Here is a 9,473-nt window from a genome sequence, read left to right on the forward strand (position 1 = left end):
ATTGCATTAATAATTATTGTGCTTAGCAAGTTGGTATAAAAATGGTACTGAAATATTATTTCAGGTTTCGCGGTAAAAATAAAGATTGTGAACCGCACACTTAACCAGTGAAATCGTCTCTCTTAAAATCCTGAGTGAATTCAATATTTAGAGTTTCGAACAAACTCTACATACTGTGACAACCAATGCACCATTGACCGATGACAAATATTTGGTTTTATCCAATATTTAATTTTTAAAGATAAAACATTTAGCGAAAGAGTTAATGGTAGTGGAAACCATGACTAAAGAAACAGTGTAAGACGTTCGTTTCCTTTCATGGGTAAAACCAGACATTTTTTTCACTGTACTAGCAATACTATTAGTGCAAATGCATGTGACGGTCATGTGATGGTCATGTGTATGTCCAACCAACCACAAACTGTTATTGTCACAAAAGCGTACTATCACTTGAACATTCTTACCGTGAAAACAAAAGCTGCACAGAAACAGGCTAAATTCACCAGTTCCATTGCATGTCTTTTTTAATGAATTTTCACATGCGGCTTTTCTTCAAGTACAAGCCATCAGTACTGTACGGAAAAACTGTAAGTAACAGACTACCCGCCACATTCTTAGCAAGGTTCAAGCTGTGGTTGTTGAAATTAAGTTAGCATAATCACATTTTGTTTGCTTTCAATCAGAGTTAGGCGTTTATAAGCCAGACCCCTTGCTTTGGTAACTTTTGTGTTGTTGAATCGGCTTATATGTGGGGATATTCAGTATATATCTGTCAACTAGGCTGCTATTGTTGAATGAAAATGTAATGACAAAAACTTCACTTCTGCATACACCCATGATAGGCAAATGGCATACAAATAGCAAATTGATTCTAAAGCCAAAAAATTAGCACTGTTTGAGCTTATGACCCACGTTTGCAGATAAACTCAGATGTAATTTACATTGTCAAGATTTGACATTACTTTAAAATAAATCTTTCAATTTACATTTACTTTAATGTAAACTAAATTTCAATTTACATTAAATTAAAATTTCAATTAATTTACTTCAATGAAAAATCTGCATTTAACTTGTACAACAACTAATAGTTTAAAATCTTTGAAGATTAACGATTAAACCTAGTGCGTTGTCATAATCAACTAACATTTGGAAGATCTGCCCTTACTTAACTAAATGAGTATATGTGAGAGATTTTCGACACTCAATATGTTTGTTGGTGAGGACTTTTACAAATTTGTCCAGAAAGCAACATGCTATTTTGAAAAAAGCACTATGGCTTGATTCTAAATAGGAACGGCAACTAATATATCAATATTGATATCAACAGATATACGTATCAATATTGAAATATTGATATATCAATATCAATATATATCATATATATCATATAATATCATATATCAATATCAATATTGGTATTGCGTCTAAATTGAAACATACATTTTATCCTTAGTCATGAAAAATATAAATATATTAAATATAAATGGCAACATATAATAGATTGATGAAGATTTTTTATATCTGCTTCGTAAGAATAAGTTAACAGTAAAGAAATTTCCATAAAAATAAAATTTTTCAAATAATTTTCGATAAAGATATTCGAGGTTTTCCCTGTGTCACCGTCCCCGTTGAATAACATAAAGATAGCCAATTTTCCCATTTTACTTCAGTTAGAGAGAAGTGATGGTATTAAGCATGAGTGAGACTGAACAGCAATTGTATACGTCATAGGAACCTATAAAATAACATGAAGCATGTTGTAACGGTTATTTTCGTCAGAAAATAGCTATAATAATACTATATTAATACTATAATAATACTATATAATACTATAATAATACTATATAACACGTCAGAAAATACTAAAATAGCCAAACTTCAACAAGAATAGCAAAAACATTTGAGGCAGTTCGTAGCAAAAATGACTTACTCATCCTGCAATGAGAAAGAGTCTGTCAATGCTCAATTGACAAGGAACGAAGTTAAAGCATTATCAACGAATGAACAAAAGCTACACTTACACATGTTTGTTGTTATAATTTATTTATTATTATTGTTTATGGAGGTTAGCGTGAGAAAATAAAATTCTGTCGAACTCACTGTTAAACGAAAAACAACTAAATGGAACTTGAATGGTTATATTGTATGAGTAGTAGATAGAGTAGGGTAAGTATGTAAGTAAGTAAGTACAGAATGGAGTACAATAGATTAAGTTGTATATACATGAGATATGAAAAACTAAAAATTTTGTTTGGCAAAATGGACAAAAGTTTGAATTAATTGATTGTACTAATGGATACATGTAGAAATAAATTCATATATCACGGGGACTCCTCACTCTACTCTATGCTGCACAATAGAGAGAATGTCAGACAGACAGTGGTCTATTGCAATAGAGTAAACGTTTTTAAATTTTTGAGCACATGAGTAACTGTTAGCAAGAGAAAGACTGCTTGTGTGATTAACTTAAATTACGGTTGACAAATGCAACTTGCGAAGCTAATCGTTTGTTTGGTTTTTGTCAGTTTGTGGTGTTCGGTCATGTCATCTGAATTTTTTCGCTCATTGTGAAAATTCTCACGAGCTTAAAATCATGTGACCATGATTATGAACCAGACGATAACATAACCATTATCATCTTATACATAAACTGCCAGCCAGACAACGATTTTTTGAATACTGAACTCGAGTCAATGATAGTAAACCAGTTAAATTGGTAATTATTGTAGGCAGCAAAAATACTTTGATAAACTTGATATGGATTGGTATAAATAATAAACTATACATATCCTTAATTATTCCTTTTAGTGTGTTATCATTATATGTGTATATCAGGACCAGCCATTATATAGTCTTGTGTTGACGATGGGGCCTGTTTTCTGCTGACTACAGATTATTGTAACTTTTATATACCTAGTTATTCTCTTTACCCTCTTGAACTTGCTAACTGCCCACACTCTAGGATATAAATACCTCTGCGTGTATAGTTATATTCATTCTTGTGCACAATACAAGACATACTACAACCTTCTCTGAATCTTTCTACAAGAATGAATTAACTAGAAATCTTCTGCATTGCACCAGCATTCACAATGCACCAGCCAGCATCATCGTCAATAAGTGACTAGGTTGGAATTCTCCTAAATTTCATCAGCAACACAGTGCACCAGCAAGCATCATCTTCAATTAGCAACTAGGATGGTAATTTCCTAATTTGCACAAGCGTTCTAGTGCACCAACAGGACAGTTGTATTTCCCTGGCCATTTCCACTTATCAGCACCCAAAAGGTGGTATTTTTAAAAGCAGCAACAAGTTTGGAGTTGCGATCCTTGCGAACAGAGGGTCGGAGATCGGACAACCTCCCTTAGCCTGATAACCAAATCCACTTCAAACTTTTGACATATCACTGCTTGCAAATGTTTAATAATGAAATTTAGCATGACTGTTGTGTAGCAACACATGATGGAAACAAAAACAGTTTTGTATATTATTGATGGTACATGTATAAGATCGTAAGATGTATCCGACGGGATCCGAACGTGAACCCCCAAGTTTTTTTTCGCTATATGCGCGCTTTTGAATTTGCTTTTTTGCTCATAGTAGGGCACGCCAATATAGTTACGCTATAACAAACGATTCGCGGTGTTACGTTTGGACCCTCACAGCTACGATAAATTCAGGAAACTTGTTAATATTCTACAATTGCTTACATTGTCTAAAAGCTCGATAAACAGCAACTGATCATTTTTGTACGGGAAACAAGGTTGGTTTTTATCAATTATAACTTCTGTTTGTACACAACTTCTTAACATATGGAAAATATATACATGCTAAGTTGTATCTCAATAGACCATGCTGCTTACTTCATCGTTAACGATCCCTGGAAGTTGGAATCTTGTACGATTTACTGGACAATTCAAAAGCTACATGACGAATGAAAACAAGTTAAAAATTATTCTAAAGCTGGTTTTTGAACGCATTCCTTATTTTTGTAAAACTGCATAATCTTTATTTGGACTCCAAAATGTTCAACTAAGTCATGCGTTTTGTGATCACACGGTGTCTAAGGAGTAGGGCAAAGAACAGCCATCTCTCAAGACGCGGTGAACCATAGTAGGGTATTGAAAATAGCTATACACCCTTTAGGTTTAACCTAGTTTTTTGTAGTTACATATAGTAATAATTAAATAAATTAATTTAATCGTCATTTGTAAACCATGTATAAATTTTCAAGGTATTCACGTGAACTCAAACGCGTTCTATTATTTGGAAACGTAGTAAAAAAAGTTGAAGCTTACTGCTCAAAAACATTAGAGCTACTAATAATTGTGGCCTTCTTAAATCTTTTTGTCTTTTTTATTCTAGTTCAGGAGAAATCTGCTGCTAGTAGATCGTTAATAATTTCTTCTAACAGCTTAGAAAAAGAGTTTTTATGCTGCCATGGCTCTTCAAAATACTCCTTTGATTATTAGATAAGGTATAAATTAAAGCAATGCAGACTAACCTTGACATTATTTCTAATTCTATTTAAGAATTTTTAAAGTATTGTGAGAGCAGCAGTCTTCATTATAAGGCAGATAACTTTAATATATTTAGCAGGGATTTTCTGTTGAAGCAAATTAAAATCATATTTCAGGCCAGTTACAAAGGCACGCTCATCACATTATTGTCATTTAGCTGGCTATCTCCGTGATGCTCTGGCCAAAGGATTGTTGCTACATCATTCACTATTTGTCAAAGGCTTTGTTTAAGATATCTTATTTCCTTCAAAAAGGCAGATCGTTTCACTGATAAAATAATATCTTCACTGTGTCATTCTGCTAGGTCTTTTGGGTACGCATTATTAAGGAATTGAAGTCTTTGCCATTCTGCTATTTATCAATACGAGCAATAGGCTTACTGAGTTATTGTAACTCCTGGAAAGTCAGCCATGTACAAGTATTTTAATTGAATTGTCTTATTTGTTAAACTTACAGTACAGTAGACTACCTTATATATAAATTCCACTAAATGCAAAGAATTTTTGTTAAGCTTCTGCATCATATTGCATAAGAAATTCCATACAAGGTAAAGCACCAAGTCAGTGCAATTCATCCGATTCAATTTGATTAACGAGTGTTCCATAGTTAGTCATGGTCGTCATGTTCCCTCTTGTCACATTTGGGAGAGAAGACAACGTATAGAAGTATCTGGGGAATCTATTATATATGCTGCATAACGGTCTAATAACATGGACTGTTATACAATGATACAATACTAATAATACAATACTAATAATACAATACTAATAATACAATACTAATAATACAATACTAATAATACAATACTAATAATACAATACTAATAATACAATACTAATAATACAATGCTAATAATACAATACCAATATTGTTATGGGCAAGGCCAAGCATAGTGTCACACACAAAGGCAATTTTTTTCTACCTTTTACGATCATGATTTTCTGTCAATTAGTGAGTAAATATGTTCAGACATACAAAAAGATGCAAATTTTTATTATGAACTCTTCTCTCATGATGATATGGGGTATGCAAGGAGATTTTTCTGGTATGGTGTGTGACAAGCGGGATAATAGGTATTCTTCTCTAAAACTTTGCTATTCATTCTGAAATAAATTTTGCTTTTATTTTATAATCAATACAAAGTAGATTTTTTAGCTCGGGTGTTTTTTCCTAGCAAATACGATTTTTCCTTACCATTCAGGCGAGCAAAGAATAGTTTGTCCCGCACATCATTTTAGTGTATTTAGTTGCGGCCTGTTCTTCCTAAGTTATCTGAGGTCAAAAAGTCTATAATTTGATTTTGGGCTGCTATGCCTTAGCCGAACTCACCAATTTGCTGAAAATACAGCACGTGTCTGTTTTATAAGCATGTGGAAGTACTTGTGACGCACAGGACATTTTTACTAATTTCTGCCTTTGTTTGAGATTTCACTTTGATACCCTGGCATCTGAAAGCAATGTTGGATATTCCAAGTCTAAAAAGCCAGTTTCTCTGACAAAAATGAAAAATTGGAATTAATTTGCGATGTTTTGTGACTCTGAACTTGAAGTTTTTCAAATTGCCCGACTGATACAGACCTAGCTTGATGCCGTCAAATCATGAAGTAATCTTTGAACCAAATGTGTGCTTTTAAAGTACGGTTACAAAAATTACATCTATCGGCGACCATTATTATTGTATAAATACAATAATAATGCTCATGACAGTCTATAAAGTTGACAATTTACATTTATTTTATGCTTTGTATACTTTGTAAAGTCCCTATAACATCTACATTCTTGGAACGAATTATTTATGTTGTAAGAGTGTCTAGTGTATTTAAATATTACAAAACAATACATGAACAATTCTCCTACCTTTAGCTGCACTATAAATATGTTAACAATCAGTTTTTTTTCCTTTACAAATGAAATATTGTATATTCATCTATTAAGACGCATAGTTGGCAAAATTTCAACAACATCTCACCAAGGACATACCAAGAAAGATAAATTTATAATCGATATTTGCTTGTATCCTAGCACGAGGATTTTCTATTGCACATGTATTATGTTGTTAAAAGCCCTCTTAGTGTCAAGTAAAATAACAGTTTTGTACAGACAAATTTTGTTGATTAATTTTTTCAAAATGTATAGATGAATAGATAGATGTGGATATTCACTTTAGTATCCGTCAATGCAAATGAAATCAAATTAGATCATGAAACAAAAACGAAAAAGCGAAGTAAATTGTGTGCACTAAATGAAAAAGCTCTTTTTGTACAGTATGTAAAAACTTATTTAAGTTTTTGTATCATTCTAAATTGAATAAGAAGCAATTAAATAAGTTATGGAGTATTCGCCAAACTTGTGAGTACTAATCGTAAGTCCACAATAGCCGCAATGCTCAAAAATGGATACGCTATGAATGCAAGCCAAATTTTGTTGTACATAATACAGTTGAACCTTGACATTGGAGGTTATCCATTCCGGTATTTGCCGTACATATTGAAACTTTCATATGTAGGCCTATAGCAAAATGATAAATAAAAAACAATGATAAATGTTACAAATAGTTATTTATAGCATTAAAATAAATGTGTTGTTTGCAAACTAAATTAATAAAGAGGTAATTGGTAGAAAGAGCTTTTTAATGTTGCATTAGTCATGAAGGAAGGAGTAGACTCAACCAGGCTTGAGTTCAGTGGTAGAGTGAGTGATATGAGTGTGGAACAAGGTTTATTCTAACAGTCTATAGTTCAGTTTGACTCTATTCATTCATTTTTTAAATTGTTCATTTTATTTTTAAACTTTCCAACAATTTAATTTAAACTTACGAGTCTGTGAAGCTTCAAGACATTATGGAGATAGATGGTTGTGATTTTCTCAACTTTGAGGTTGTGTGTCAAGGTTGTATGCACAGGGTATAAGGTAGAGCTATAGGTAGAGTTTCAACATGTCCTAAATACGGGAGCATTTTAAATGAATCTAGTGTAGCCAATCTGTATCGTAAGGTTGCCAAAGTCTTGCATTCAAAGGTAGTTAAACAACTGATGCCCTTACTGCAATAGAACCAACCACTTTTTTGCAGTAGACATCAATTGGGTCACACAAACTAAAAGGTAACAAAAGATTTTGCAAGGTTAGTTCAAGGCAACTTCTTTACAAAACATGAAAAGCTTTTTAGAAATAATTAAATAATTTTGAATCCAATTTTTAGTCAATATGAATATTATGGGAAACTTTATTGTCTCAACTTTTGAGAAATTATCATTATATAACATTCTGTCGCCTTGTACAAATTGCATTGTATGATTTTTCGAATTCTCTGATCGAAATGAATACTGAGTTTTACTTGCAAGCTTCTGAATATTCTTGCTGTGTTCATTTGCTTACAGGCTTGACAATGCCCTGTTCTGCTATTAGTGAAGCGTTAGGCTCAAATTATGCTATAAACTCTGGTGTATAATTGGTCTAGCTCTTTATAGTTGGTTTGTCTTCTCTTGAGCGAAAGGGAGAAGATAAGCCTTGCAAGATCATTATTTAACCTTTTTGCAAATTCTATATACATGTATTATATATTTTTTTATTGTAAATTATTGCATTTAAAACCAAAATGTTTTTCCAAATATTTTCACATTATTTTCAAAATTTATAAGTGTTAAATCAAGGCAGGCCAGTTGCCACTATAGAATGACATCGTTTCATTTAAAGCCTGCCATGTTTTCACTCCTCTGATAGGCTGGCGCCGATATTCCCATCAGATTACTCTGTGGTTCATTTGGTTCTTTTCAAGAACATTTGTCTTTAACTAATCTTCTAATTGATTTATGATCATCTTAACAAATCTTATGAAACTGTTTTGAGAAATAAATTGTAAAAACAACCACAATTATATATAAACATTTAAATAAATAGAATTTTAACCAATGAAAAAAGAGTTTTTAGTATTACTCACACATCATCACACATGAGCTGAAGTGTAGGCTCAGCAGTGTTTTGATTCCAAGGTTGTGTTACGTAACTTTTACAATTTATATTGATAATAAAATTGAAACAAACTCATAATATGTATTTTTTATTGTTTCATATCATTTTCCATTTTAGTTTTCACTAGCTTCTTAACTTTCCATTATGAAACTACAAGGTTTCGAGAAATGTCATATATTGGGAATTCCACAGGAATGAAATGTTGGGAATTCCACAGGGGCATAGAGTCAAAATTTATTTAAATTTTAGATCGTATGCTGACAATTAGTGTGTTGAGGTGATGGCAAGTCCTTGTATGACTGGCAATAGAAAGAAATAATCTATGACACATTTGCTATGTCATATGCTGATGCTACATATGTATATAACAGTCTCGCTTTTGTGCGTAAATTATTGCATGCAGCATGAAAAACCTTTTTACAAATACAGGTTTTTTGCCTTATGACGTGGAGCACTGTATTGTTTGACTGCCTCGTTACAACATTTTTTTGCTTACTTAACATCAACAAAATGTCTCACAAAAATCAAGTTTCATATACTGCATACGTCGGAGTCACGAAGATGCCGATGTGCTATTTACCGAAATCCCTCCTGCAATGCCTGGAAGAGATACGATGCTCTCTCTCCTTTTCTCAGCTCAGCATTCTTTAATTTTAAGACGATTAATTAAGACGATGACAAAATTAATGTTTAGTAAAATACATATTAAAACTTGGCATTAAGTACTGTATGTGTTTAGTAAGCTAAATTCATTTTAGCTAAATTCAAAGTTTATGTTATACGCCTGTCTCAAAGGTAAAAACTCCATATGGCATGTGCTGTAAATGGTAATGTTACATTTCATTGCAGATCATAACCAATAAATACACTGAAGTTACTGTAGGTAACTATGGTTACTAAGGCTAACCTATCATTTTGCTACTAATTTTCAATATGTACAGAAATTCAATTTTCAATATGTACAGATACATAGAATTTGGACG

The 9,473-nt window shown here is 32.3% G+C and overlaps 1 protein-coding gene across 1 annotated transcript in view; it reads left to right on the top strand.

Moving 5' to 3' along the window:
- Positions 1-3,665: 3,665 nt before the first annotated feature.
- Positions 3,666-9,473, top strand: part of LOC137404365 (transcription initiation factor TFIID subunit 10-like) — a 36,784-nt gene continuing 30,976 nt past the window's right edge. Inside the window, exon 1 of the mRNA XM_068090564.1 lies at positions 3,666-3,764. The gene's annotated coding sequence lies outside the window, so the exon portion shown is untranslated. The remainder of the gene's footprint in view (positions 3,765-9,473) is intronic.

Source organism: Watersipora subatra, chromosome 9 (genome assembly GCF_963576615.1).
Source record: "Watersipora subatra chromosome 9, tzWatSuba1.1, whole genome shotgun sequence".
Lineage (NCBI taxonomy): Eukaryota > Metazoa > Bryozoa > Gymnolaemata > Cheilostomatida > Watersiporidae > Watersipora > Watersipora subatra.